Genomic DNA, 26,601 nt, shown 5'->3' with positions numbered 1-26,601 from the left:
GTGTGTGAGGGGGGGTCCCGGTCCTCAGCGCCGTGAGTGTGTGAGCGGGGTCCCGGTCCTCAGCGCCGACCCCGTGAGTGTGTGAGAGGGGGTCCCGGCCCTCAGCCCGACCCCGTGAGTGTGAGAGGGGGTCCCGGCCCTCAGCGCCGACCCCGTGAGTGTGAGGGGGGGTCCCGGCCCCGACCCCGTGAGTGTGAGGGGGGGTCCCGGCCCTCAGCCCGACCCCGTGAGTGTGAGGGGGGGCGCCGACCCCGTGAGTGTGAGGGGGGGTCCCGGCCCTCAGCCCGACCCCGTGAGTGTGAGGGGGGGTCCCGGCCCTCAGCCCGACCCCGTGAGTGTGTGAGGGGGGGTCCCGGTCCTCAGCGCCTACCCTGTGACTGTGTGAGGGGGGGTCCCGGTCCTCAGCGCCGTGAGTGTGTGAGGGGGGGGTCCCGGCCCTCAGCGCAGACCCCGTGAGTGTGTGTGTGGGGTCCCGTCCTCAGCCCCGTGAGTGTGTGAGGGGTTCCGTCCTCAACGCCCACCCCGGCGCTCTGGAGTTGGTCCGGGCCCCGTCTCTGTCTCTGTCTCTGTCTCGGCTCTGTCTCCCCGGTCGCTCGCTCTCTTTCGGTTTGTGCAAGTTACTTGGCCGCCGCCAGACGCCGGGTAGTGCGGTGCGGGGCGCGGGCGGGTGCTGGGCGGGTGCGGGGCGAGGCTGGCGCGGTGCGGGGCGAGGCGGGTGAGGGGCGGGGTGAGGCGGGGCGGGGCGGGGCGAGGCGAGCGCGGTGCGGGGCGAGGTGGGTGCGGGGCGGGGCGAGGCGAGCGCGGTGCGGGGCGAGGTGGGTGCGGGGCGGGGTGAGGCGGGTGCGGGGCGGCGCCGGGCGGTGCGGGGCGCGGGCGGGCCGACACGACTGTGTGGACGCGCCCTCGGCGGTGACGGGCGACACTGCGGCCCCTCCCGGCACCTGGGCGCCCGCCCACGTCCGCGTCCGTATAAGGAGCCGCTCGGACCCGCGTCCGCCTCCACTCTGCACGGGGCCCCACCCCGAACCCCGATGCGACTTCCCGACCCCCTGACCCCCGACCCCCTGGCCCCCGACCCCCCTGACCTCTGCCCCCCGACCCCGAACCTCATGCAGCTTCTCGACCCCCTGACCCCCGACCTCGACCCCCCCTCGGCCCCCTGACCTCTGCCCCCCGACCCCGAACGCCCTGACCCCGGGTCCCGGCCCCCGATGCGGCCCCGCCGCCCCGCCCGGGTGCCGCCCCCCGCCCCGTGACGACACGTGTGACAGGAGCGCGCCGGCGCACGGCCACCTGCTCACCTGCCGCAGCCCGCAGCCCATGGCCGCCCGCGCAGGTAGCGGAGCAGGAGGGATGAGGCCGCGGGAACAAAGGGCCTCGGGTCCGGGCTGCGGGCGGCCGAGCCTGTGCGGGCGGGGCGGGCGGGCGTGGGGCTCCCATCGAGGGCCGCCGTGCTAATCGCTGCTCTGCCGCTCTGTCCGGCCTGTGTGCGGCTCCCGCCCGGTTCGGGTCGGGTCAGGGTCGGGTTGAAGTCAGGTCAGGTCGGGGTCGGGTTGGGATCGGGTCCGGGTCGGGTCAGGGTCAGGGTCGGGTCGGGTCGGGGTCGGGTCAGGTCAGGGTCGGGTCAGGGTCGGGTCAGGGTCTGGTCGGGTGTCGCGCTCGTGCTCACGGGCGGGTCTGGTGCTCGTCGCCTCATCCGCTGCCTGCTTTGCCGCGTCTACACTGCGAAGCGCGACCACCGCCCGCCTGGCCCGCAGAGCCCCTGATTGGCCGCTGGTGGCGAGTCTCCGACTGGAAGACAGACAGAAGACAGACACACAGGCAGACGGGCGGGCGGGGCAGCGGGCTGTGAGGCGCAGGGCTTGAAGCGCTGGTGGGCGGCCGCAGGTGCCAGGTGCCACCGCCCTGACCCTCGGTACTGCCCGGCCCAGGCATGTGCCCCAGGCAGGCCCACACCTCCGCCTCATGGACCCCGCCGGGTCGCCCTCCGGGCCGGTCTGGCGCCTGGCATGTTGGTGCATCTGGCATGTTGGGCGCCTGGCATGTTGGGCGCCTGGCATGTTGGTGCATCTGGCATGTTGGGCGCCTGGCATGTTGGTGCCCCTGGCATGTTGGGCGCCTGGCATGTTGGGTGCCTGGCATGTTGGTGCGCCTGGCATGTTGGGCGCCTGGCATGTTGGTGCCCCTGGCATGTTGGGCGCCTGGCATGTTGGGTGCCTGGCATGTTGGTGCGCCTGGCATGTTGGGCGCCTGGCATGTTGGGCGCCTGGCATGTTGGGGTGCCTGGCATGTTGGGCGCCTAGCATGTTGGTACACCTGGCATGTTGGTGCCCCTGGCATGTTGGGCGCCTGGCATGTTGGGCACCTGGCATGTTGGTGCCCCTGACATGTTGGGTGCCTGGCATGTTGGGGTGCCTGGCATGTTGGGGCGCCTGGCATGTTGGGGCGTCTGACATGTTGGTGAGCCTGGCATGTTGGGGCGTCTGGCATGTTGGGCACCTGGCATGTTGGGCGCAGCCCGCGCCCGCCTCCTAGTGCGTCCCTGGAGCGTGTGCGCCTCAGTCTTAGGTGAGCATCTCGGCTTCGGAGACTGCAGACAGGCGGTGCGTCCCGCGTGCCCTCTGCTCTGTGGTCTGTCGCTTTTCCTTGTGTGAACCACGAGGACGTGTCAGCCAGAGCTGAGCACAGATGCAGCATCTTTGCTGCTGCTTCTCACAGCCTAGAAGTCGGCGGCCATCAGGAGAGGGTCCGTGTGCGGGAGAGGGCTCGATGACATTTTGCAACTTAGTGGGCATTTCCAGCAGGCCGGTAAACGGAAATACTCATTCTTGACAGATCATGGAAGCATTTCAGTAGAGAGCTAGTACCTGATTAAAAAATAGATGCAGACTATTTTAAGTGCTGTGCGTCTTGCTAGCCAGGTAATCACTGCAAGTATGAAAGAAGTGAGATAAGCACATAGTAGGAAAGTTCTGCTGTGGCCCCAGTTAAAATCAAGTCTCCTCTCTATACAGACATCACTATAGAAAAGCATCCCTCCTCTGGATGAGACAGTGTTTTGAGAATTGTATCCACAAGGGAGAATTCATCCCCTTGACATCCAAGTTCACCAAGTTAATGGTTCCTGTGTATTTGTAGAGTTTACTTGACCGGCTTCGCTGATGCTGCCAGGAAACCTGAAATTGGGCTGAACCAGCAAAGTGCTAACACCTAAATTCTGCCTGGCATTTTTTTTTCAATGAAATAATAGTCTGAAGCATCATTAACTTGGGCACTGTTTAGAATATGCTATCAGGTACAGATAAACTGAAAGATTCCAGAAGGAAAGGCAAAAAATATATATGTCAGATTCAAGTCTCTGCCAGTGTTATAGTTGTGAAGCATTTCATTAGACTCTTATTTAACACTTGAGATATCATCCCGTTATTTCTTACCTTCTGTACATGCGGATCACATTTACCTGCCCATAGCATATTTGTTCTTGTGGCCACTTTGTTTATTGAGATCTGAAGCATGGAGTTTGAGGTATAAGTTGTGTCTGTGACTGAAGTCCCTGCGTATGAAAACCTGCAGTGCCGACTACAGCTGTGCTGGAATTATGAGCAGCAGATGCTTTGCGACCTCTTAATTCCCAGCCCCTCTCCCTCTCCCCACCCTTGCGGAAGTGAAATGGGAGAATGACGCCAGCTTTCCATCTTCACCCTCAGCCCTTGGTGTTGTTCTCCCACTGCTGTGAGTCCTCTGTTTTGATCCTTGATGATAGCACAATTTCTAGTTTTCAGGTTTTTAAAATATTTTGATTTCATCTTTTTATATATTTTAAGTATCCTGACTTTTAGTTTTCTTTTTGTAAAATGAACCCCTGTTCTTTTCTTGCTTGGTTACTTCATGGTCACCAACCTCTAAGGTGATCAGATAAATGTCCCTTATCCTTAAGTTCTTTATAGCCATCCAATCCACATTGATTTTGTTGTTGTGAAGTGCTCAGTGTGCTAGTAATTCAAAAATGCGTCATTCTCTTGGAATCTGTTTTTAAGTGGAGGGAAGCTTTAGAGATCACCACTTTTTATTACCTAAAAAATTGGTAGAGATGGGCAGAAACCTAGAAAGTTCAAGTCGGAGGAGCTCCACAATCTCTGGGCAGTGGTCCTGGTGTAACCTGTGGAATAGCATCAGCACCTCTCTTCAAGGAACGGAGGCTGAGTCTGGGCTCAAGTTAACCTGGCTCTGCACTGGATACTTAAAGAGGTTCCCTGTCACTTTACAGTGGTCTCTTGCATTTACTGGGAAAGACGAAGTTGCCTATTCACTCCTGTTGTTAATAATTTCTGAATCTTTTTTCCATATTCTTGTTTTTCTGTTTGAGAGAGGGGAGTTAGGGAAGGAAGGCTAAAAGAGAAAGAAAATAACTTATGTGAAAGAAAATAACTTATGTGAATAAATATCAGTTAGCAAATTAAATAGTTTGGGGACTGGAAGGTTTTTAATTCATTGCTGCAGATTAGCCAACAGACTGAGAGTCCTGAATCAAGTTCCTACAACTAGTTGGTTAGAGCCAGGTTAACTAACTGCCCCTCGGGTTCTATGCTCAGTATTCCTTTTGCTAGAGAATTTTGAGCAGGTTTCTCTAAAATTGTAACAAGCATCAGGCTCCATGAAACTTTCAACTGAAACATCGTGTATGTTTCACACCGTGTAGAATGATCTACCAGCTAACGGTTTTGCCGAATTCTAACAAACTTTACAGATCTCCAAAACAGCTACTGATACAACTCCAGGAATGACACCGGGGAAGCTCCATGAATGGTGGAGCAGTGCTGAGGGGAATTCACTCTCTCACCTACTCTCTTCCTCCTACTTTCTTTCGCCCCCAAAAAAAGAAAATTTAAAAAAGGACCGTAGAGGCTACTCCACCCCACAACATTGTGCATGCAGGAGGCCCTGAACCCATTCTCTGCACTGTGCACAAAATGGAATTAAAGTGGCTGTGTTGCTTAGACCGTTTCAGAGGCAGAAAGTGGCTTTGATACTGCCCAGCCGTAGGCTGGCGTTGCTTGGATCATGGTTTATTTTAGATCTGAACTCCTGTTCGCTCTGTCCTTTGTAACTCTTGTTTGTACCCACAGGGACGGAGTATGTATGTTCCTGCTTATGACTTTGCTTTTAAAGCAATGTTGAGTAGTGTGTTTTGCATCCATCCAAACAACTGCCACGCGGGTCTGTTTGACTTTGTTTACCCAGCGCTGCTTGAGGTCTCTTGGCCCTGCTGTGTGTGTGTCTAGCTGCTTCTATCTGCACAGTGCTTTATGGTTCGCATCTAGCAAAAACACTGCTCGGTTCTCCCAGAGTGCTCAACCGGCTGGTCCCACCCTTCACTGCAGGTCATTCTGGAAGAGCCTTCTTTAGGAAGAGATATATAAACGGGTAAGTCCCCTGTTTGTACATCTAGATTCTGCCAGGATATTTCTAACTGGCTAGATCACTTTCTGTCTGTACCAGCGATAGATGGAACAATTCCTAGTTTCTCACTTGCCAACTTCTAGCATTTTACAGAATTTTGATGAGTTTCTCTCCATACTGGTTCTTTCGTGTGTCCCATAGTCTGGCTTTACATGGTGAAGTTTTGCATTTTATCATTTAACTTTTATTGTCAAGTGACATAAGTTCATCCTTTTGATATTAAAATGTCTTTAGCCGTCTTTCAGTCCCCTACTTAAGGATTTCCTCTCACTCCCCCTGAAGCTTGCATAGGTCTCCAGGACCTCCACATCCCATGACCCTTGTCGATCACTCTGATTTCCTTGCGTTTGGTATTGCTGCCTCCATCGGCAGGTTTTGCTCGTTTGTCTTCATTTTATTCGGCAGGTTTTGCTCGTTTGTCTTCATTTTATTCTGTTCTTACCTTCCTGTGTCTTCTGTTCCCCTTCTTGACTCAGTCTACCACCCCAGCCCCTGTATTATTACCCAGAGCTCCCTTTTTCCTCACACAGTACACTCTGCCTACAAGTTTGTCCACCTGCATACTGATGTTTGCAAAATCCTTTATTTTGATTTTTTTATTAGCTTTATTTATTGGATAGAGAGCCAGAAATCAAGAGGATAGGGAAGATAGAGAGGGAGGGAGAAAGAGAGAGCACTGCAGCCCTGCTTCACCACTTGCGAAGCTTTTCCTCTGCAGGTGGGGACCGGGGGCTTGAACCTGGGTGATTGAGCACTGTAACATGTGCATTCAACCAGGTGCACCAGCGACCAGTCCCTGTTTGCAAAATCTTTACTGTAAAGAAATAGGCTGAACTAGAAATACACATATGCATTTGTGCTTTGTTTTTTTCACCTGTTTACCCAGCAGGACTCTCAAGGTCCACATGCCCAGTTTTTATCTCCTATGCCGGGCTAGCGTGGGGGTGCCTCTACCCAGGCATGTGCTCTCTGGGTTGGAGAGAACACAACCGGAGCCAGCCTGGGCTGCTATTCACTCAGCAATGTGAGGAAGATGACTCAGGAACCAAGCACATGGCGGTGGTGAGGCAATGTAATATCTTTATTGATCAGAGAGCCAAGGCTTTTTAAAAGGCAGACCCGGAAGTGGCAAGTTGGAAACGGAAATGGTTAGAAAAGGGGCAGAGAAAGGCTGGAAAGGTAGGGACTTCCTCAGCAACTGTTGCGAGGGTTTTAACTGGTGGGATTAATGATACCCTGGAGGCAGGGAGGGTCTTGAGGGTAGAAAGAAGACAGATCAAAGGAATGGAATGGGTGGGGATCTTTCAGGCAAAACAATGATTATGTAGATAGGCCATAGTATCAGGAACTCAGGGTGCTTTGTGAGCCCTGCCAAGCTCAACCACATCCGCACAATTTCCTGACACTCCTAGCTGCTCTTACTTTCTTTATGTAGTCACCATCCCACTAGTCCCACCAGTGTGCTATGCTTTCCAGAGAGATCCTGGGACTAGTAATTAATGAATACGCCAGTTCTGCAGCCTATGTAATTCTGAAATCGGTCCTTTCCTCTACATGTATGTTTCAGTTGGTTAGGAGTCCTCTTTTCTCACCCAAATGCTTCTTTAACGTGACTTTTATGAGAGGGGATTCTAGATGGAGAGACTAGAGAACAGCTCCGCTCTGGCAGATGCACGTCCGGGACTGGACCTGGGTCCGTCGGAAGCAAGCCCTGTGCTCTGGCACTGAGCACCCCACCGCCCTCACCTGGACTCTTAGAGCCACCCGTCCCTTCACTCTCCTCTGTCATGCATACTGATTCCAAAACTAGCCTTGTTTAAACACTCAACTCAGTTATTTGACAAACTAAGTTTGTTTCCTGTATCTTTGTTAACTTAAGGAATAAAGCCAGGGGGCTGGGTGGTGGCACACTTGGTGGACAGCTGTTAACCATGTGTACAGTGTTCAAGCCCCAGGCCCCACTCGCCAGGGGAGGCTCTGCAAGTGGTGAGGCAGGGCTGCCATGTCGCACTCTTTCCTTCTCTACCTCTCCCTTCCCTCTCAGTTTCTGTCTCTACCCAATAAGCTAAATAAATATATTTCTAAAAGTAAAGTTAAAGGAATAAAGGGGGCTAAAATAGGCCTACTATCTTGTTCCAAAACAGAGACCCCAAATCTTCATCTGCAGTATTCTTGTCCTTAGGTTCATGCTTAGCTGGCAGATGTTCTGCTTTCTACCTTAACTCTTTATCAGCCACCATGTGGCCAGTCTGACTTCCTCCCACCTCGGTAGCCTGTATTAAAAACTGTTTGTCGTCCATGCCTTTAAATACACTGTAGTTTCCACTGCCTGAAGCAGACTTCCCTTCCCACCATGCTTTCAGACAGATGTCTGCGTGGACGGGAGTCGAGCTCTCCATTGCCATTTGTCAGAGGGACTCATCTCTCGCAACTAACCGGAGTCTTGCTTTCACACCTAGATGACGAGGCCCCCACCTTGCGCTGGCATGCTCCTCTTCTAAGTGAGCGCCCGCAGGGGCCGGGACGTGGCTCTGATGACGGGGTGTTGGGCCGCATTCTGGCTGCATCAGTCAGTCTTCAGAGTGGACGTTACCTGGCTCGCCTTGGTTCGTAGGTGGCAGTAGTCGTTGGAGGAAAAACCTGACATGGGTAGCAGCCGCTCCATGCTGAGCGAGTGTGGCCCAGACCGCGATCCTGAAGCTCCCTTCATGTTCCGCCTGTGTCGTTCACGTGGCAAAGCGGCGCACACATGTGACGACATCCCTGAAGGCTTTACAGGTGCTAGCCAGTCTTGAGCTCACGAGCCTCAGTACAGGTGCAGAGACGGGCAGGCAGAGAACGTGACCCACCCCTTTTGGGGGAACGCGGCTGAGAAGTAGCGGTGGGGGTTCGGGTCCCTTGCTCTGCACACAGATGCTCTTCTCCGGGTGGTCATCAGGGCTCAGATGCTCTTCTCCGGGTGGCCATCAGGGCTTGTTAAGTGAGTGATTGAGCCTGACAGGAGTTTTCCTGCCTCTCCCTCCTCTGCTTGGCTCACAAGGAAACTTGAAGGTGTAGGAAGTTGTGCCTGAGTTTTATTTCATGAATGATTAAAAGTATATCTGAGTTTATTATTACTTTTGTTTGGAAAGTCAGATTGTCCATCCCATTCATATGCTGGTGATTTTTTAAAATTTTGGTTTTACTGCACTCTATCTACTCTGGGATAAGCCCTTGATCTTGTTGACTTTTAGCTACACATGTTAGCCCTCTTCCCTCATCAGAGCCTCGTGACTATGCCATTCCACTACTCCTGGCGGACTCTCTCCCTGCCAGCTGCAGACAGAGTGAGGCAGAGAGAGACGCACAGGGAGAAGGAGCAGACTCAGCACCACTCCATCTTCCATGGAGCTTCCTCTGGTGCTAGGCTGCTGCTCCTACATGGTTTCGGGGACACCAGTCCAGGGCCTCCTGGGTAAACCCTCTCCCAGCTGCCCTTGCTTTAGCACATTAAAGTTTGTTACTTTGAGCTTTCATGAGCAGATTAGAGATGCATGTGTTTTCTTATTCACATTCAATAGTTCTCATGCCCAAAAGTGGATGAGTCGTTGGACTAACTCCCCTGTAATCCATATCTTGAAGATACAGTTTGTGACCTTTCTTGTTTTCTTAATCTCCATCCTTATTCCTTGAGAATGCATCCTGATCAGCATCTCTTATTTTCATTCATAAAGTATTTTACTTTTTAAAATTTTTTATTGACACCAGGGTTTTCTTTGCAGCTTGGTGCTTACACTACAACTCCACTGCTCCTGGTAGCCATGTTTCCTTTTATGTTCTTTGTTTTGTACTGGATAATTTGAGGGGGGGAGGTAGAGATAAAGAGAGTCACCTGTAGGCCTTCTTTACTGGTCGCGAGGCTTGCCCCCTGCAGGTGGGGAGCTGGGACTTGAACCTTAATGTGTGCTCTCAGCTGAGCGTGCCACCACCCAGCCTCCAAGGTTTTACTTTTTAATACCCGTTTACCTTGAAAATTGTTGATGTCAAGGCAATTTTTTTCTGTTTTGTAATACTTAAGTTACTTCATTGAACATTGAATGGAGATAAAAATGTATTAGGGGGCTGGGGTAGACAGCATAATGGTTCTGCAAAGAGACTCATGCCTGAGACTCCAAAGTCCCAGGTTCAATCCCCTCAATTGAACCTCAAATCAGAAAAAAAAAAACTATTAAAAATGTATTAGGTTCTGACATTAAATATGCCATTGATTTACCTATGAAATTGGGAAAATAGGGCAGGAAGGTGGGTAGCATAGTGGTTCTGCAAAGAGACTGTCATGCTGGAGGCTCCAAAGTCCCAGGTTCAAACCCCACACGAACACCACCATAAGCCAGAGCTGAGCAGTGCTATGGTAAAGAAAGAAAGGGGGGGGGGGAGGAATGAATGAATGAATGAATGAATGAATGAATTGGGAAAATAAATTTCTTTGGGCCTAATGTTATTTGCCTATAGAATGGAGGTGGCAGATTACTGTGGAGGTAGCAGGATCCTGAGGAGAGTGGCCCCACATCTTGTTCCAAAGAGCTTATAGAATGAGTATGGGAGACACGGAGAAAAGTGACATAACAGTACAGGTCATCATGGTGAAGACAAGGGAGCCAGTCTGTGTGCATATCTGGGCTGGTGGGCCGCATGTGTCTGCTTTGCCCTGTGAGGGTTAGTGGAGGGATGGCTGGTGATGGAGCTGGAGAGCCAGAGGAACCAGGAAGCTTTATGTCATCATGGCTAAAATCAGAGTAAATTTAGAGAGTAAATTGTTGTATATTCTTTTTTGAATGTCAAGTGTTAAATGCAGGAACATAGGTTTGTTTTACTAATGTGGGAAAAGCTATGCAAATCAAGCTTTCCTGGATTGTATCTAGTGTACCCCTAATTGGTCCATGCAGTAATTGCTCTGACAGGGGGCTTACATGCCTATCATTGTACTGCAACCTAGAGGCAGAAGTTTGTATGGTAGAGTTGGTGGCTAAGTCTGTGCATCAAGTTGGCTACAAGATCTGAGGATATTCTTCCTTGTCAGTAACTTACAATCCATACAGATGATCTTGTGGGCTGTATACAGCCCCAGAACCGGGCACCCCCCTCACTCCGGATCCAAAATGAATAGGCAATGTTTTCACAGCTTTATGCCAATAGTTGGTAACTTGAGCAGATGGACACATTTCTAGAAACTCGTACTGACACAAGAAGGAAGAGAACGGTAGATAATCTTAGAATATTTCCACAAAAAGGAGTCAGGCTTCACATAGGTTACGTTAAAGCTCTACAGTATACCTGAGGGTCAACAGCAAGATACGTCTTCAGGTACCTTGATCTTTAGTGCCTTGGCAGTGCCAGTCAGCAGAGACACATGACCCTGCCAATAATCAGAGTAGATGGTTAATTAAATGGAAGACTGAATTGGACCACTGCTCTGTAACCACTTTGTATTATTCAGATGAGCCAAGTCAACTGAATTACAGATTAAGACAAGATTGTGCCTTTCTAAAGAAAATTCTATAGAATTTTCATGATTTTGAATGAATAACACAAAGATGCAAACAATGGAAGAGTCAAAGACTGGCAGATACTGCTGTATCAGGACGAATAGTTACACCAGGCAAAACGGGGATTGGTATTCACTATATATAAAGATTGCCAGTTAGTGAAGATACAAACTTACTCTAAAATTGGGCAAAGGGTGAGAACATGCCCCTCATTAAAATGTACTAATATTGCACCAAAGTAAAGGACTCTGCAGGGGTGGGAGCTCAGGACCTAGTGGTGGGGATGGTGGGAGGGGGGGATCTAGGCTAGGGGTGAGAGGCTTTGCAGAAAACTGAGAAATCTTACACATGGAGCAAGCACTGTAGCACTGTAGTTACCGTTCTAACTGCTAATCCCTCCAATGAAGAGAAAGCTAACTTGACCACTAAGCATATTACAAGATATTCTACCTCATAAGTAGTCTGGAAAATTGAGATCACAATCAGACGTTTCATCTCTTCAAAATTAAAAAGAATACTAACTGGTGTTGTCATTTATGAAAATGGAATATGGATTAATTAGGCACTGTCAGTTGCCTTGTTCACGGATGTGCCCAGTTGGACAAAAATTGGCATTAAAGCTGCTGCAGATGGACCTGTCGTGTGTCCAGTGTCTCCCATCGCTGGAGAAACTAAAAAGAACCCAGACGTGTGCCGGCAGTGGGCCGCTGCGGTGCGTGCTCTATTCAGATGAGGCGTTGAGTACCGGACCTGAGCCCCCTGGCTGTGTATTTATTCATAAACAGCTCTGAGCGTGAATGTGATCGTCTTAGGAATACATGGAGCAAAGCATGCAGCATGTTCCACTATGAAACAGGAAGATAGATGCTCACCACACAGCCCTGAGGATACGTGCAGGGCTGTTTAAAGCGAATACCCCAGGTTCCCAAGCAGCACGGATCTGGGGAGGGACAGAGAGTGGATTCAAGAAGGAAGAGCAGTCAACCCAGACTGCCTGTGTGCACCCCACAGATGCTCCAAAGCTGCAGTGCGGTGGTCTCTGACCCTGTTCAAGTGACTCATTGTCTTGTTCTTTATCTCTTAGATTGACCCCATGATTCCTGAGAGGTTATGGGAAGGAACTGATACCTTGTAACTGGGAGTGACAGGGTTATCACTTCAGAGAGAGTGCAAGCTCTGCATTCTGTGTCTGTCTGTCTGTCTGTCTGTCTCTCTGTGTGTGTGTGTGTGTGTGTGTGTGTATATACATACATATATATATATATATATATATATATATATATATATATTCCTTGTCATTATCCACATGTGGTCAATTTTCTTTGAACAGCATGTGCTATTTTCTATATAATAAGGTGTGATAATTTTTATCCCTGATGGAGAGAGAGCCTCAGGTATATTCAGTCAGTTGAAGGAGATGACTATCTGAATAGTTTCACATTTTTCTTAGAGCACAGTTTACATGACTTCCTGCAATCATATATTTTCTGTTTATTGACCACACTGTAAGAGGTTCACGAAAGGCATCGCCTGACCTTTTTGCATTTTCTTTTTTTTAAATTTTTTTTACATTTATTTATTTTCCCTTTTGTTGCCCTTGTTGTTTATCATTGTTGTTGTTGATGTCATTGTCGTTGGATAGGACAGAGAGAAATGGAGAGAGGAGGGGAAGACAAAGGGGGTGAGAAAGGCACCTGCAGACGTGCTTCACCGCCTGTGAAGTGACTCCCCTGCAGGGCTTGAACCAGAATCCTTATGCCGGCCCTTGGGCTTTGCGCCACCTGCGCTTAACCAGCTGCGCTACGCCCTACTCCCCCTTTTTGCATTTTCTAACTTAGAATGTGCACGATGATGACATCTTCCACTCACTTGATCTGCTTCATTCAAAGCAATGAGGAAGCCATGTTACTCTCACGTTGTAGGTGAGGCGCCTGAAAGTGGCACAGAGTATGGAGCCTCTCACTACTGGGCGCTCACCACTCACCTCTGGGTGCTCACCACTGGGTGCTCACTGCTGTGTACTCACACTGGGTGCTCACACTGGGCGCTCACTGCTATGTACTCACACTGGGTACTCACACTGGGTGCTCACACTGGGTGCTCACCACTGGGTGCTCACTGCTGTGTACTCACACTGGGCGCTCACACTGGGTGCTCACCACTGGGTGCTCACAGCTGTGTACTCACACTGGGTACTCACACTGGGCGCTCGCTGGTGTGTACTCACACTGGGCACTCACCACTGGGCTAGGCGGCAGCACACCACACACCAGCTGGGCAGTGGCTCCAGGGCCAGAGGTCGTTGTCAGTATCCCTAATAGACAGGGAACTACTTTGAGCTGGTCAGACAGTGCTGACGTTATATCCTTCCTTTCATCAAGGAATTTCAAAGGAGCCACAAGAACGTGTTTGCATCGTTACTGTTTGACACGCATTGTGCTGAGATGTCAAGGAAGCGCCGTTCCTAACTGCAGGTGCAGCTGTCTCCACACCTGTGGCAAGTCATGTTGGTGGAGTCCAGCTTTAAGCTCTCAACACTCCACAGTAGCATGTTCAGTTTGGGGGACCGTTTTCGCACCTCTGAGGTTGACACACAGTTGAAGAGTGGCCCAGGGGTGGCTTGGTAAAGACGAGAGGCTCACACCCACTTTGGGGGTGTGGAACTGAGCCCCAGGACAGCTCTCCTATAAATCTGCATTTCCTCAGGAGAGTGATTTTTTTAAGAAATGACAACCATTAGTCCAGGGGAGCAGTGCCGCGTTCACCACGCACTGTCCCGAGTGCAGCGCCTTCTCTCCTGCCCACCAGCTCAGGTCTCCTCGGTGGAGGGCACTGGCCAAGCTCTCAGTGGCTATTCTGACAAACACACGACTCTTGTTTTTCCTTTAGAGCTGAGGCTACAAGTGACCTAAAGTCCCTTCCAAAGCTCTTTGAAAAGTCGCTGTGCTATGTGCTCAGTTGACTTGACCGCCCCGCTTTCCTTCGAACGGTCAAGCACACACGCGGCATTTTGGAAGCTATCGACTTTTTTCTAGCTGAGTAGAAACGATTTTTGCTCCCACCAGCTATTGCTGAGGCTCTCCTGGTGGTTCCCCTGCCGCACCTCTCCTCCCGATGGTCAGGGAGACGCAGGGGGGGGGAGAGAACAGGAGGCCTTGCAGCACCTTCACTTATCACACAGCCCCCTGCAAGCTCCCATGTGTGGCCTGGGGCTTGGACCCAGGGGCACCACGTATGGCAAATTGTCCGTGCGCACGGTCGTCAGGCTGTATGTCTTAGGGGCACAGTTTCATACCTCTTCCTGAGTTATGTCAGCATGCCACACCCACCCCAACGTGCCGGTAACTCTCCACCAGTCTACTAAGCCTTCTCCGCTCTAGAACCTTCCCTTCCCCTCTCCCTTTGGTGGACTCATTTTTTCTCTCTTTAATAACTGGGCTCACTGTGGCCTCCAGAGTCACTGTATGTAATTTACGACTTCAAGAGCTCTTTGTGTTGCTACTCCTTTTCCCTTGGGCACCATGATTCTGACACGGGGTCTTTGAAATGTCACAAACACTTAGGGATACATTTTGTGAATTAGTGTATTTTCATACAAGCTTGAAAGCACTGGAAGATGCTACAATCTAACAGCAATTCAAAAGTCTGGTTTTAGTTGAATGGAGCTACAGATAATCTTTAAAATCCATTGATAAAGTTTTCATAGTGAAGCATTTGCCAGATAAAGTAGCTCTCCACTGTCAGTGTCAGTTGATTGTGCAGCTTGGTACTCGGTCACTGCCTTAGTATTCTTGGTGTGAGATCATACAGTGCAGCAAACACTGAGTGGTTGCCTAACAGTTTGTAGATGTGGCACTGCTTGCTGTGGCGATGGTGAACAGGGCGATCTCTCTGCTTTGCCATTGACCCTCTGCTTGTCAGACAAGGGCTGGACTCACAGAACACTTACCTTTGTAGGTTTAGCTTCTGGAGAAAGAATCAGAGTATCACCCTGTCATATGTAGTGTCAGAGATGGCACTTGGGGCCTCACACCGGCAAGGCCTGTGCTCTCCTACTGAGCCACCACCCGGACCACCAGAATACTTCCTTATATTGTAAAATAGACTCTCTGGTGAACAGAATGAAAATGGGAAGCATGGCGAAAGAGTGGTAAGGATCAGAGAAAGAGTGAGTTAGCAAGAGGAGGGGGCCAGGAGCCAGGTACTGACCTGGGGGAGGCCAGGGACATAGGCGGCTTGACGTGTTCTGGAGAGAGAAGCAAGTCTGCACTGCCAGGCCTTGAGGGAGCAGCGGGTCCTGTCCTGTCTTGGGGAGGCCTTGCCCGGAGGCTTGGACCTGGGAAGCCTTGGAAGCAGGAGCCAACTGACTGCAGTCATTTACTGGAGTCCGCTGGTTGCTTTTGCGGATCTGTTAGAAGGCAGGGGGAGACTGGAGTGGGGGAGGCCGTTTGGGGAGCAGCTTCTTGAGGACAGCTGGGGAGGGCTGCCGGAGTGAGGACACCGGAGTTGTGTGAGGAGTCCCTGTGAAGGGAAGCCATGTATGGATGGCACGGTTGTTGGCACGTGAACCCATCCCCTCCCGTGGCAGGGGTCTGCACGCCAGCCTCCCCCCCTAGCTCTTTCTCCGCAGCTCTGTGGGGAGGGCCAGCATGGGAGGCCTTTGAGTTCAGAGCTCCGGGCTCTGGCGGGGCCCCTGGTCAGGACTTTGGAGGTGGCCTGAGGGCAAGAAAAGGAAGGCCAGAGGCTCTGCTCTGTGGGCACATCCCCGTCTGGCCCCACCCAGCCCCGGCCCGCAGACAGGAGGAGCGGCTGGCCTGTGGCCTGCGGATCACAGTGGGACCAGAAGGACACACTTTTATGGCCAGTGTCGCTGCCCCTGAAGCCAGGTTGGTCAGAACAGGCGGGAGCACCGGCAGCCCTGAGGAGGCAGGAGTGTTGGAGCCCAGCTGTGGAGACCAGGACAGAGACCGAGAGGGCAGCTGTGGGAACGACACACACTGAGCCACCCGCAGGAAGCCTCGCGCCCGGGAGGCCTGTGTTGCCTACACTGGGGGCAGCTTTAGCAACCTGGGCAGGAAGGGCAGGAGGGAGGGAACCCGCTCCTTCTCACCCCTTCTCCTTCTCTCTGCGGGGGTCCTGAGCGGCCAGGGAAGCGAGCACTTCCTGACTGGAGATGTCTTCTGAGAGAAGGCAGGGGAGGCAGAGAACCAGCAACTGTGGCCAGAGAACAAACCAGGCAGTTTCTGTTTCTCAGGGTCCTGCGTGCTGCCTAAGGCCCCTGTGACGAGCTGGGGGGGGCGGTTTGAAAGGATCCGAGGCCTGGGGAGGGAAGAGGAGCATCAGAGCTGAGGTGCTGAGGTGGTTGGCCTGGCCTAGGGCTGGTGACGAGAGCCTCCTGTCTCTGGGTTTAGGTCTCTGCATATGTGAGCTGAGGTCTTGTTTACTAAGTACAACTTCTCCCCTCTCTCAAGCCCATTTGATTAGGGAGTTTCAGAAATACTTAGAAGGTGGGGTAGACAGCAGAATGGTTCTGCAGAGAGACTCTCATGCCTGAGGCTCCAAAGTGCTGGTTCACACCACCATAAGCCAGAGTCGAGCAGGGCTCTGGTCTAAAACTAACTAAATAAATATCAGAATATAAATACGTAAGTTCAAACTTTTTTCCTGGTATTCCAGCCCTGCTTAACATTAAGAGTTTAAAAGTTTCAAAAAAAGGAAGACAGAAAGAGAAAGAAGTGGTCCACTTCCCTTTCTGTGGTGCAGAGCTCCTGTGCTGGCTGGCGTTTGTAGCAACAGCCCAGCCCTTTGATGTGCAGCTGCTGAGCCCAAGCTCATAAAGCTTCCGAATCCTCACCCACTGCTCACTGCTCACTGGCCATTTGTTCCCGGTCCCTTGCTGACCCGACCCACTCCCCTCCTCTCCTTCCCCTCCCCTCCCCCAAGTCGCTTTTGAATGCCTTTGTTTCTAACTTGAGAGCTTTCTTTCTACACCACATTGCAACACAGGAAAAAAAAATCCACACTAACTTATAGTTACTATTTTAAGTTGAGCTTTTTCAGACTCTTTCTACAGCCTAAGTAATCAATCCTGGTTCATTTACAAAAAGATTATCCAATCTAATATTCCATTTGCCTTAGAAGTCTGTTTCTTCCCTATATTTTGATAGCATTGTAATTTCTGTCCTAGTGTTTTCCTTTAAGAACGTATAAAACTATAGGACTGTGGTAAAAAAAAAAAGTTCTATCATTTGCCATCCATTTAGGATTGGTCCTTGAGTCACAGACCTTCTGATTTTGTGGTTGTATGATTATGCTTACTTATTCTTTTGTTTGTGTATGCGTATTTCTTTTTCTCACATCAGTTCTCACTTTATCAGTCATCGTGAAGAAATTCAGAGCTAATCAGATAAGTCACAAAATGTTTTCATGAAGGGAAGTTTGGAGGAGAGGATTTCTAAGCTGCTGTTCTGTGGCTCTCTGCCCTGCTCCCTGGCTGCTGAGGTGTGACCTTTGACACAGAGCCTGTGAGGGCCCCAGTATGCTTCCACTCTCACCTCCTTCTTTGTAGACCTGAATGCTGGTCAGGTCACATGTGTGTCAGGTCACATGTGTTACTGAGCATGTCTGGAGAAGGGGAACAAAGCTGTGTTCATCACAGCATCCTAACATTTATCTTTCCCTCAAGTTTGTTGGGGGGTGGGGTGGCAGTGCTTTCTGAGGAGACTGGCCGCTTTTTCCTCCAGGCCTGGTGGCCCCCACACATTAACATGGAGCAGGCCGAGTGTGGGTTGATGCATGAGGATTTGTGCTTCCGGTCTGATCCAGTTGAGCCTCTGTTCAATAATAGATGCATTAACCAACAAATTCTGTCAAAGCTCTGTATCTAGAGAGAACTCCCTGTTTCTTTGTCAGCAAACCGGCCTAGATTTTTCTCACAGTAGTTAATAGAAAAGGTTTTCTCATGTGTCCACATATATGCATCATACTCTCTCCATGTGGATTTCAATTAGGACAGCAATCTCAATAGTGTCTCACCAGGTATAGGATCACTCATTACCAGTATATTTAAATAGCTGCTAATGTTTGATATTGGCATTTAATTTATACTAATGAAAACTGGACCTTATTCTCTAATGTTTTCTACTTGAGGCTGTGACAGTCTGTTTGAAAAGTGATGGACTAGAGAGAGACAGCTCACTGGTTAGAGAGTATGTCTTTCCATGCTGGGCGTCTGGCTCGCTGGGAGGTGCCCTGTGCCAGGAGGCATTGGAAGGGCACTCCTTGCCCTGTCTCTGCTTCTTTCTCTGCCCCCCCCAACCCCCACCCCGCTCTCCTTCTACCTGAATGATAAACTCAGCCTGGATGTGACGAGGTCATTCATGGATAAGGCCTCAACTCCACAGAAAAGAGAAAAGCGGGAAGGAATGTGATTAGTCTTAAAGGATGTAGCTTCTACTTTTATGTCCTTAAAAGTTCAATAGTTGATTAGAAGCTGCAAACATCCTAATTGTTAAAAATAAGAAAGTTGTAGGTGACTATACAAAAGAACTAGTTCCTCTACAGTTTATTTGCTGTACTTCATACACGTAGTTTCAGAAGGAAAACTACTCTGTGGCCCTGAGTGAAAAGGCCCCTGCCTCATTCTGGTGGAGAGTGTGGGAAGTTTCCAGCTAGTTGGTGTTGAGTGTGTTCAGGGTTCTTTGGACATCCTGGACTGGAGTTGTGGAATAGTTAAGAACTTCACTAATGCATTTTTTTCTGTTTTGCTGAAATAGTGGTAGTTGAAGCTTCCTTAATATATTAACAAATACAAATCCAAAGTATAAATTTCGTGAAAAATATTGCATAGATATGTCCAGTAATTAGCTACGGGGAGACTTAAGACATCAGACATTGTAGAATTCTGTCTGTATAATAAGATTTGACTAGAAGAGAGAAAATGTTTTCTAGCAGAAACCTTTGTTCTGATTAACAGTTTAACCCCTGGCAGTGGAGGTGGGGGAGATCGGAGTGGGGTGCTTAGTAAGCCCAGATTAACCACGGTCACATTGCATATCTAAATCCATAGGTTAATTGCTAGTTGTAATAATTATAATGTTGACAACTTATTATTATTTATAAGTGTTAATTTCCTGCTAACTTGGGACAAATCAGCTATTTCTGGGTCACTTTTTAGCAGCTGGAAATCCTACTCCAGGAGAGTATGGCATATGGCATATGGAAGTCCTGTTGTGTTTCAGCATTTTTGTTGACTAGTATTTTCATGTATAGGATTCTGAAGTGAATTCACTTATTTAAAACTCCACTTAGCTGAGTACTAAAGTATACAGTGTAATAGATGAAAACGTATGTATGGTGTTTATTTTATATAGTGTAATTCTGACACTTTAAAGTAGAATCATTACTTTCAACTCGAAATTATTTCAGTAATGGAAAGGTAGTCCTGTAGCCTACAATAATGGCTTTTTATGAGTTTGTCACAGTCTTTATTTAATATGATAAATATAGACAGACGTAAGTGCTACAAGGTGTTCAGTCTACAAATCTACTTTCCAAAGGCCTTGACGTTCCCCATAAAGATACAAAGACAAAACAAAATCCCTACACTTATTGTGAAAGAAAAGGTCTGGTATAGGTTCTGTGGGCTCATCTGAGCTAAAGAGGAAGGACATGTGGGGACCACTGGTGGTCTAAGACGCGGTCATACTTACACAACTTCATTCATCTGTAGAAACTGTCACGTTCCAGGGAAACCACCGTCTCTGGATATCAAGGAAGGTTTTGAAAATGTTGAAGAGGGAGTTGGAGACTTTTCAGTACAGACTAACGAAAAGATGAAAACTTTCTTTTGCTCAGTGCCTGCACCACGAGTCCACTGCTCCTGGAGGCTATTTTTTTTTCCTTTTGTTGCCCTTGTTGTTTTATCGTTGTTGTGGTTATTATTATTGTTGTTATTTATATCATTATTGTTGGATAGGACAGAGAGAAATTGAGAGAGGAGGAGGGGAAGAAAGAGGGGGAGAGAAAGATAAGACACCTGGAGATCTGCTTCACCACTTGTGAAGCGGGGCTCAAACCAGGATCCTTGCGTGGGTCCTTGCACTTCGCACCATGTGCGCTTAGCCTGCTGCACTACGGCCCAACCACACTTAGTATTTTATTTTACGAAGAACTGAGTCAAGTCAGATTAGAGCAGCTATCGCCAGTTCTCATGAGATGTAGGGATTGTCTGCCAGTTTAACATGCAAATATAAGGAGTCATGAAGGTAACTTTACAAGAAAAGCCCTATTCTTGGCTGATTTTAAGTTAGAAAATGAACTAACCCAAACCAGAGCATTTGTTCAAGCTTCAGAATCTACACAATTGGCAGTTTTTTTTAATGTAATTATTTTGTGTTGAGAAAGGAAGCACAAATTCTGCATCGTGTCAAATGTAGGGCAGTGTACTAGGCATAGACTGAACCTGACTATTTCTCTTTTCAAGAGCAAGTTATCTCTTCCTATATTACAGAAGACTTAATCTCTATTAATAATTTAGACAGCCACACGTCATTAATGGCTGTGAGGGAATCTGACTCTTCCCTGGCCATGTTTGTCAAGAGCCTGGACGGCTTTCCGGAGGCTTCTGCAGAGTAACCGTCTCGCAGCACTGCCACCAGTGGAGGAAGGCCACGTGAACCAGCTTCAGATACTGAACTATTGAAGAGACACACATGAAAATGAAGAGATCGCTCGTTTCTGATATTCTGAGATGGAATGTAACTGTTTTTTATCTCTCTTAAAAATTGGAACTCTAGAGGGGTCAGGCCGGTAATGCAGCAGATTAAGCGCACACGGCACAAAGCACAAGGACCGGTGTAAGGATCCGGGTTCGAGCCCCCAGCTCCCCACCTGCAGGGGAGTCGCTTCACAGGCGGTGAAGAGGTCTGCAGGTGTCTGTCTTTCTCTCCCCGTCTCTGTCTCCCCATCTCTCTTGACTTCTCTCTGTCCTATCCAACAACTACAGCAATGGCAATGATAATAATAATGACAACAGCGAGGGTGACAAAAATGGAAAAAATGGCCTCCAGGAGCACCGAGCCCCAACAATAACTCTGGAGGCAAAATAATGGAACTCTGATGTAATTTATAAAATTCATAACTAGGATACAAATTAATATAAAATGCAACTTGCAGCATTAAATGTTTTAACATATAAAGAAGCAAAAAATTACTGACTAGTGTTAACTTTTGTCAGTCTCTGAATCCAGAAGTTTCCTGAGAGACTGTTAAGAGTTAGAAACAGTGAGCTAATTGCTTCACTGACTAAATAATTCACATGGCACAAAAGCAGCTCTCTCACTCTCCCCAGCTCCTCTCTCCCCATTATGTTCAAGAACCCGGCTAGCCTGAGAATGAGCAAGGACTTGGCTCAGCTGCAGCCTCTGGGGCCGCCTAGGGAAGGGGGCCTGGTCTGCAGCAGCCTTCTGGAGCAGCTGGGAAGGTGTTTGGAAGGTGTCAGCTGCTGAGCCCTAGCCTGTGGTCAAGTGTCTTGGTGTGTAGTTTTCTTTGAGTTGCTTTTTGAAATAGAATCTTTCATATTGTTACAAGACATAAAGTTGAGTTTTATAACTGAGTAAATTATTGAACTTCTAGTTTTTTCCAGAAGGTTTTTAATAGTAAATAAAATTTTGAGAATCTGATGAAACTTGAGGGCCTGTTAAATATTTTTGGGATTCATTTTTCTAACTTTTATGACTGTCACATAAGGGATTATTCCATATTAGTTCCTCTCTGCTGTTTAATTCATAAGAAACGCAGACTTTTAGTGAATCAAAGCACTTTTTGTAATATATCACTGATGTCCTTAAGGGATTGTCAAAAAATATTTTTCTGAGCTCAGATTTTAATGCTGATAGTAAAGTTTACAAACACTGTGATCATAGTTTGTAATCACATATTTGAACACCGTAAAATAGAATGCAGGGTCATTTTTAAGCAGTGTTACTTCATTTATCAAACTGGATGGACAGCAGTCACCTGGAGCACAGGATGGTGCAGCACAAGGCCCTTGTGGGGAGAATAATTTAAAAGGGTTAGATCTCTCCTGTCCTCGATTCGCACTCACCTCATGACTGCGTGTGCGTGTGCGTGTGCATGTGCGTGTGCCAGTGTGTGAACAGTTCAAGCTGACCTTTGTGGATCAAAAGGATGAGATGGGGGGCAGACAGAGACAGAGACAGAGAGATAGAGAGAGCTAGCACAGCGCAGAAGCTCCCTTGACTGGCGTCCACTTGAGTGAGTAGAAGTGTCATTGGTTAACTTGCTGACCTGTGTCTGAAACCACTGCAGCTTCTGCCTCTGCCCCTGGAGCTTTCCTTCTGAGAACCAGCTCTCCTACTGTGCGCAGTGCGCCCGGCCACACAGCTGCAGGGCAGGGGCACTAAGGAAAGCCGGGGGCTTGGAGGAGCCCCAGCTGTGCCCCACCAGCCACGCATTGGAGCGACTTCCTTCCCTGCTCCCTGGCAGTCTGGGAAACCCACACAATGGGAAAAATCACCAGTCAACCCTCTGAGTGATGAGAAATAATCAATCAGAGCATTGTTCCATCACCCACGAGTTCCATCTGCCGCTGCCCACGTAGTGCCGGGTATCAGGCCCGGGGTCTTGAGCTTGGGAAAGGCATGAGCACTAACCACAGGGCCATCTCTCACCCCCTCTTTCTACAGATTGACTTAATAGTAATCTTAGGGAGAAGACACTTTTGGACACATCATATAATGGGCACCTTTAAAACAGCTTTCTGGTACTGAACTTAACCTGTAGAGCATGCATCCCTTTCTCTTGCTCCTGAGGGGACTATGGTAAGCATGTCCTCTGAGTAGCTTTCCTGCTCTTTTTGTGAACCACTGTTGTAGGAACCAGTAGGAGCATTCTAGGCGGTTCTCCAATTGCTCCCACCATTTAGGATCAATAATGTAAATTGAGGCCCATCCAGGAATTCCTCTGGCTTGACTCCCAGCTCTACTTCAGCCACACTGGTGGCTGCCCCGCCCTCTCACTGTCACCGAGGCTTTCCCACAGCACCTGTGCGTGCCCAGGTGGGATCAGGGTAATGTCCATGGCAAAGCGGCACCATCCCAGCTGAGCCAGCTCACCAACCCAACTTGGGTTTTTAATGAGCTATATTACATATCAAAAGGCATCCATCTTGCAAGTCTTTTGCAGAGATGCCCAGGCACTGAACATGTGGAAAAGATGAAAATCATTTCTAGGCAATATCAACGTCAAAAGAAAGAAGGAAAGATGAAGTGAGGCATTTCATTCTTATTATTTTTTAAGTGATATATACATTTTAATCTTTATTTACTTATTGGATAGAGAGAATCGGAAATTGAGAAGGACAGGGGTGATAGAGAGGAAGAGAAACGCTTGCAACCCTGCTTCACCACTCGCAAAGCTTTCTCCCTGCAGGTGGGGACCAGGGGCTCAAACCCCGATCCTTGTGCATTGTAACGTGTGTACTCAACCAGGTGCACCAGCACCTGGCACCAAAGCGAGGTATTTTATAAAAGTTGTAAAGCAGACTATCTCAGTTATAAAGGGCCAAAGGAAAATATTCTGCCCCCATAAGCAACTGTGCCCACCCCAATAGCTTTCTCCTAGGGACTTTAACTCTGAGAGGCCTTGTCTACGGAAGAGACTGGTGTGTACAAACCAAATCGTGGGTCATCAGGAAGTAGAAGGGACCGTCTGCAGTACGGGCTCAGTGAGGACTGTGAGCAGCCTGGCACTTCCCTTTCTACCAGACCACCAGACCGCAATGTCCCTGCAGGCGGGGGAGGGGAGGCCCGCTCAGTAACAAACGGGCAGACCCTCTCGCCACTCCAGAGAGACTCCTCTGTAGCGTGAACAGTGAGGGCCGCAGCTGGAATAAGTCAGTTGTAGAGACCTCTGCTTTCAGAACTCTGTTTTTCCTTGCTCATCTAAGGGCGCTCGTCCCGTGATAGTTGTAAGATAGCGCCATGTGCATTATCTGACTCCAAGGGTAAAGTCTGATCCCCGTGGCATATTGACAAAAGGAACATAGACCCTTCTCTCTAGATCAAGAACCATTGTATGGAAAATGTTCTTTATGTACTTTAAGTGACTTTGACCAAGATAGACTCAACCATGTAGGTCAGTGGCTTCAGTTTCAAATGTCTAACTCCAGCCAACCTGTTAGTACCTGGATGGGGTCATCGCGACAAGCGCCTCTAGGCCAGAATAGTTTGTTCCAGTTGCCACTGAGCTCTCAGCTTTATCGTTCTCTTTGATGTTTCACTTTTGGGTCCTTTTCAACAAAACATTTACTAGTCTTCCCACTGCACTACATTAACTCTTCATATGGACTTGTACCTCTAAATCGAGGTGAGAAGGCAAATATAACGGCTGTGCTCTTGGCCGCTGTGTTTCAGTGTTGTCGCCGCACAGGGGCCGTGTGTGCTGGACTGCCTGCTGCAGCGCCGATTGTTCAGCACACTGTGCTTTGGCCCAGGAGCTGTGACAGGAATGGCATTGAGAGCCTCAGAACCCCTGAAGGTCCCATGAAGAATTTAGGTATAAACTTGCCCCTCTTGTCTCCCTTGATGCTGTAGCAATTTTCATCAAGTAAAACAAAACATGTCAAGTGTTAGAATAGAGATATAAGGGTAAGAAAAGAGGACAAAGATTGGAGAAAAAAAAAATACCCCAGATAAGTCAACATGCATACAACTCGCATTTGAGGCTCTACATGCTCTAAAGTTCTATTTTGAGATAACTGAAAGAAGTAGGGTTCATTGACAGGGTTCTGCTTTTTAAATTAAGAATCAGACCTTGGGGAATGTGAAGTATCATTTTCTTATTTTATTTATATTTGCTTCCATACTACTGCATTCTCTTTTGAAAGTATAAAATGATAGTTTGCTTATTGCTTACAGATTTCTGGACACATTTATAAATGATTCATCCTGTATCCTTGAGTATTCAGTCAGTAAATCTTCCGAGCAACCAATGCTTATCTTCTGTTGCCACTACAATGGTCCTTTTGTAGTGCGTTTAGGAAGCCTTTCACATCAGTAATTCCGGCTGTTGGTATGTGCTCAGGGCTGCTGAGGTAGGAAAGCAAGCGCTCTCTACTAAACAATCCCCAACGATGGTCTCTGACTTTTTCTGGACAGTTGATGTTTTTCAAAACCTGCTGTTGGTCCACAGGCCTACTAGCACACAGAGGGTGAATGAAGGAGTAGGGATGCCCTGGTCGGCTGGAGCATGTCAGGGAGGGAAGTCCTTGGCCTTGAAGATGCTTGTTCTGACTTCACTCAGCTCCTTCCCTCTGCCCCGGGGAGCATCTCCCCCTCTGCTCTGCTGCTTTTTCCAAAGCAGTATTCCAGAGATGACTGTGGGCTGATGAGATTGGGAGCTAGACAAATAATGGCAAAGACGACGCCAGGACCATTGAGTATCTTGGGGATCTCCAGCCAGTTCCGGCTGCCCAGTTCACCTCTGCTTGTGCAGAGTGGACGGCAGGGCCAGCACAGTAGCTCACCTGTGAGGCTGCTCCTTTTGCCATGCACAGGACCCGGGTTCGAGTCAGCCTCCACTGCATGGGGAGCCGGTGCTGTAGCACCTTTCCTTCTCTCTGTCTGTCTCCTCTTATTTGAGGAAAGTCAGCCTGCATAATAGTGAGGCCCTGACAGCAACCACCACGAAGAAAAGAGTGTGGATCTGTGAGGAGCTATTTTAACAAACGTCCCGCTCCTTCCCTTCAGCTGTCAGGTGGCGACACAGCTGCTCCTGTGACTGTGTGGCGTGTACAGAAACGGAGGAGACATGCCTAAAGCGAGACAGCTCTGAAAACTTGGCTGATGCTCAGAAACTAAGGGCGTAGCACAATATATTGTTGCTTGATTTGGTTGAGCACATGAATAAATGTAGTGGAATGTTTCTGATGACAAAAATCAAACAAATTCAGATGCAAGAAAAAATCATGAAATATGAAAGCATCCTTTTATAGCTAATAAGTCTGATCATGTTGAAATATTAATATCTCCAAAGTTGGTAAAACTAGTGAGTGCTATTTTTTTAATGCAAAGGTAAATGTTATCCTTGAAATCAGGTGCACAATTAAAAAAAAAAAAGCACAGAGTTCTCAAAGCCATCTAACATTGATGAAGTGGTGATTTCACTGCACTGCGCTCTTATTTTCCCCCTTTTGCTGCCCATGTTGTGGTTATTGATGTTGTTGTTGTTGGACAGGACAGAGAGAAATGGAGAGAGGAGGGGAAGACAGAGAAGGGGAGAGAAAGACAGACACCTGCAGACCTGCTTCACCACCTGTGAAGCGACTCCCCTGCAGGTGGGGAGCCAAGGGCTCTAACCAGGACCCTTACGCCGGTCCTTGTGCTTTGCGCCACGTGCGCTTAACCTGCTGCGCCACCGCCCGCCTCCCTACACTGTGCTTTGGTACACCCAGAAACAGCACTGCTCTAGTAAGTCACATAACTGAGTGGAAGTTTATAACTGTCCATAATTTTTAATCCATTTACAGACCATTTTATAGAATATCATTCATCTAATAAGTGCACTGATCATACACCTAGTGCCACTGAATTTT

At 48.8% G+C, this 26,601-nt stretch overlaps 1 protein-coding gene across 1 annotated transcript in view; it reads left to right on the top strand.

Annotated features, from left to right (window-relative positions):
- The window catches only part of ZEB1 (zinc finger E-box binding homeobox 1), a 111,355-nt gene that overhangs the window by 765 nt on the left and 83,989 nt on the right, over positions 1-26,601 (top strand). The window lies entirely within an intron of this gene.

Source organism: Erinaceus europaeus, chromosome 6, assembly GCF_950295315.1.
Source record: "Erinaceus europaeus chromosome 6, mEriEur2.1, whole genome shotgun sequence".
In the NCBI taxonomy this organism is placed as follows: Eukaryota; Metazoa; Chordata; class Mammalia; order Eulipotyphla; family Erinaceidae; genus Erinaceus; species Erinaceus europaeus.
This window is presented reverse-complemented; position numbering and strand designations above follow the sequence as displayed.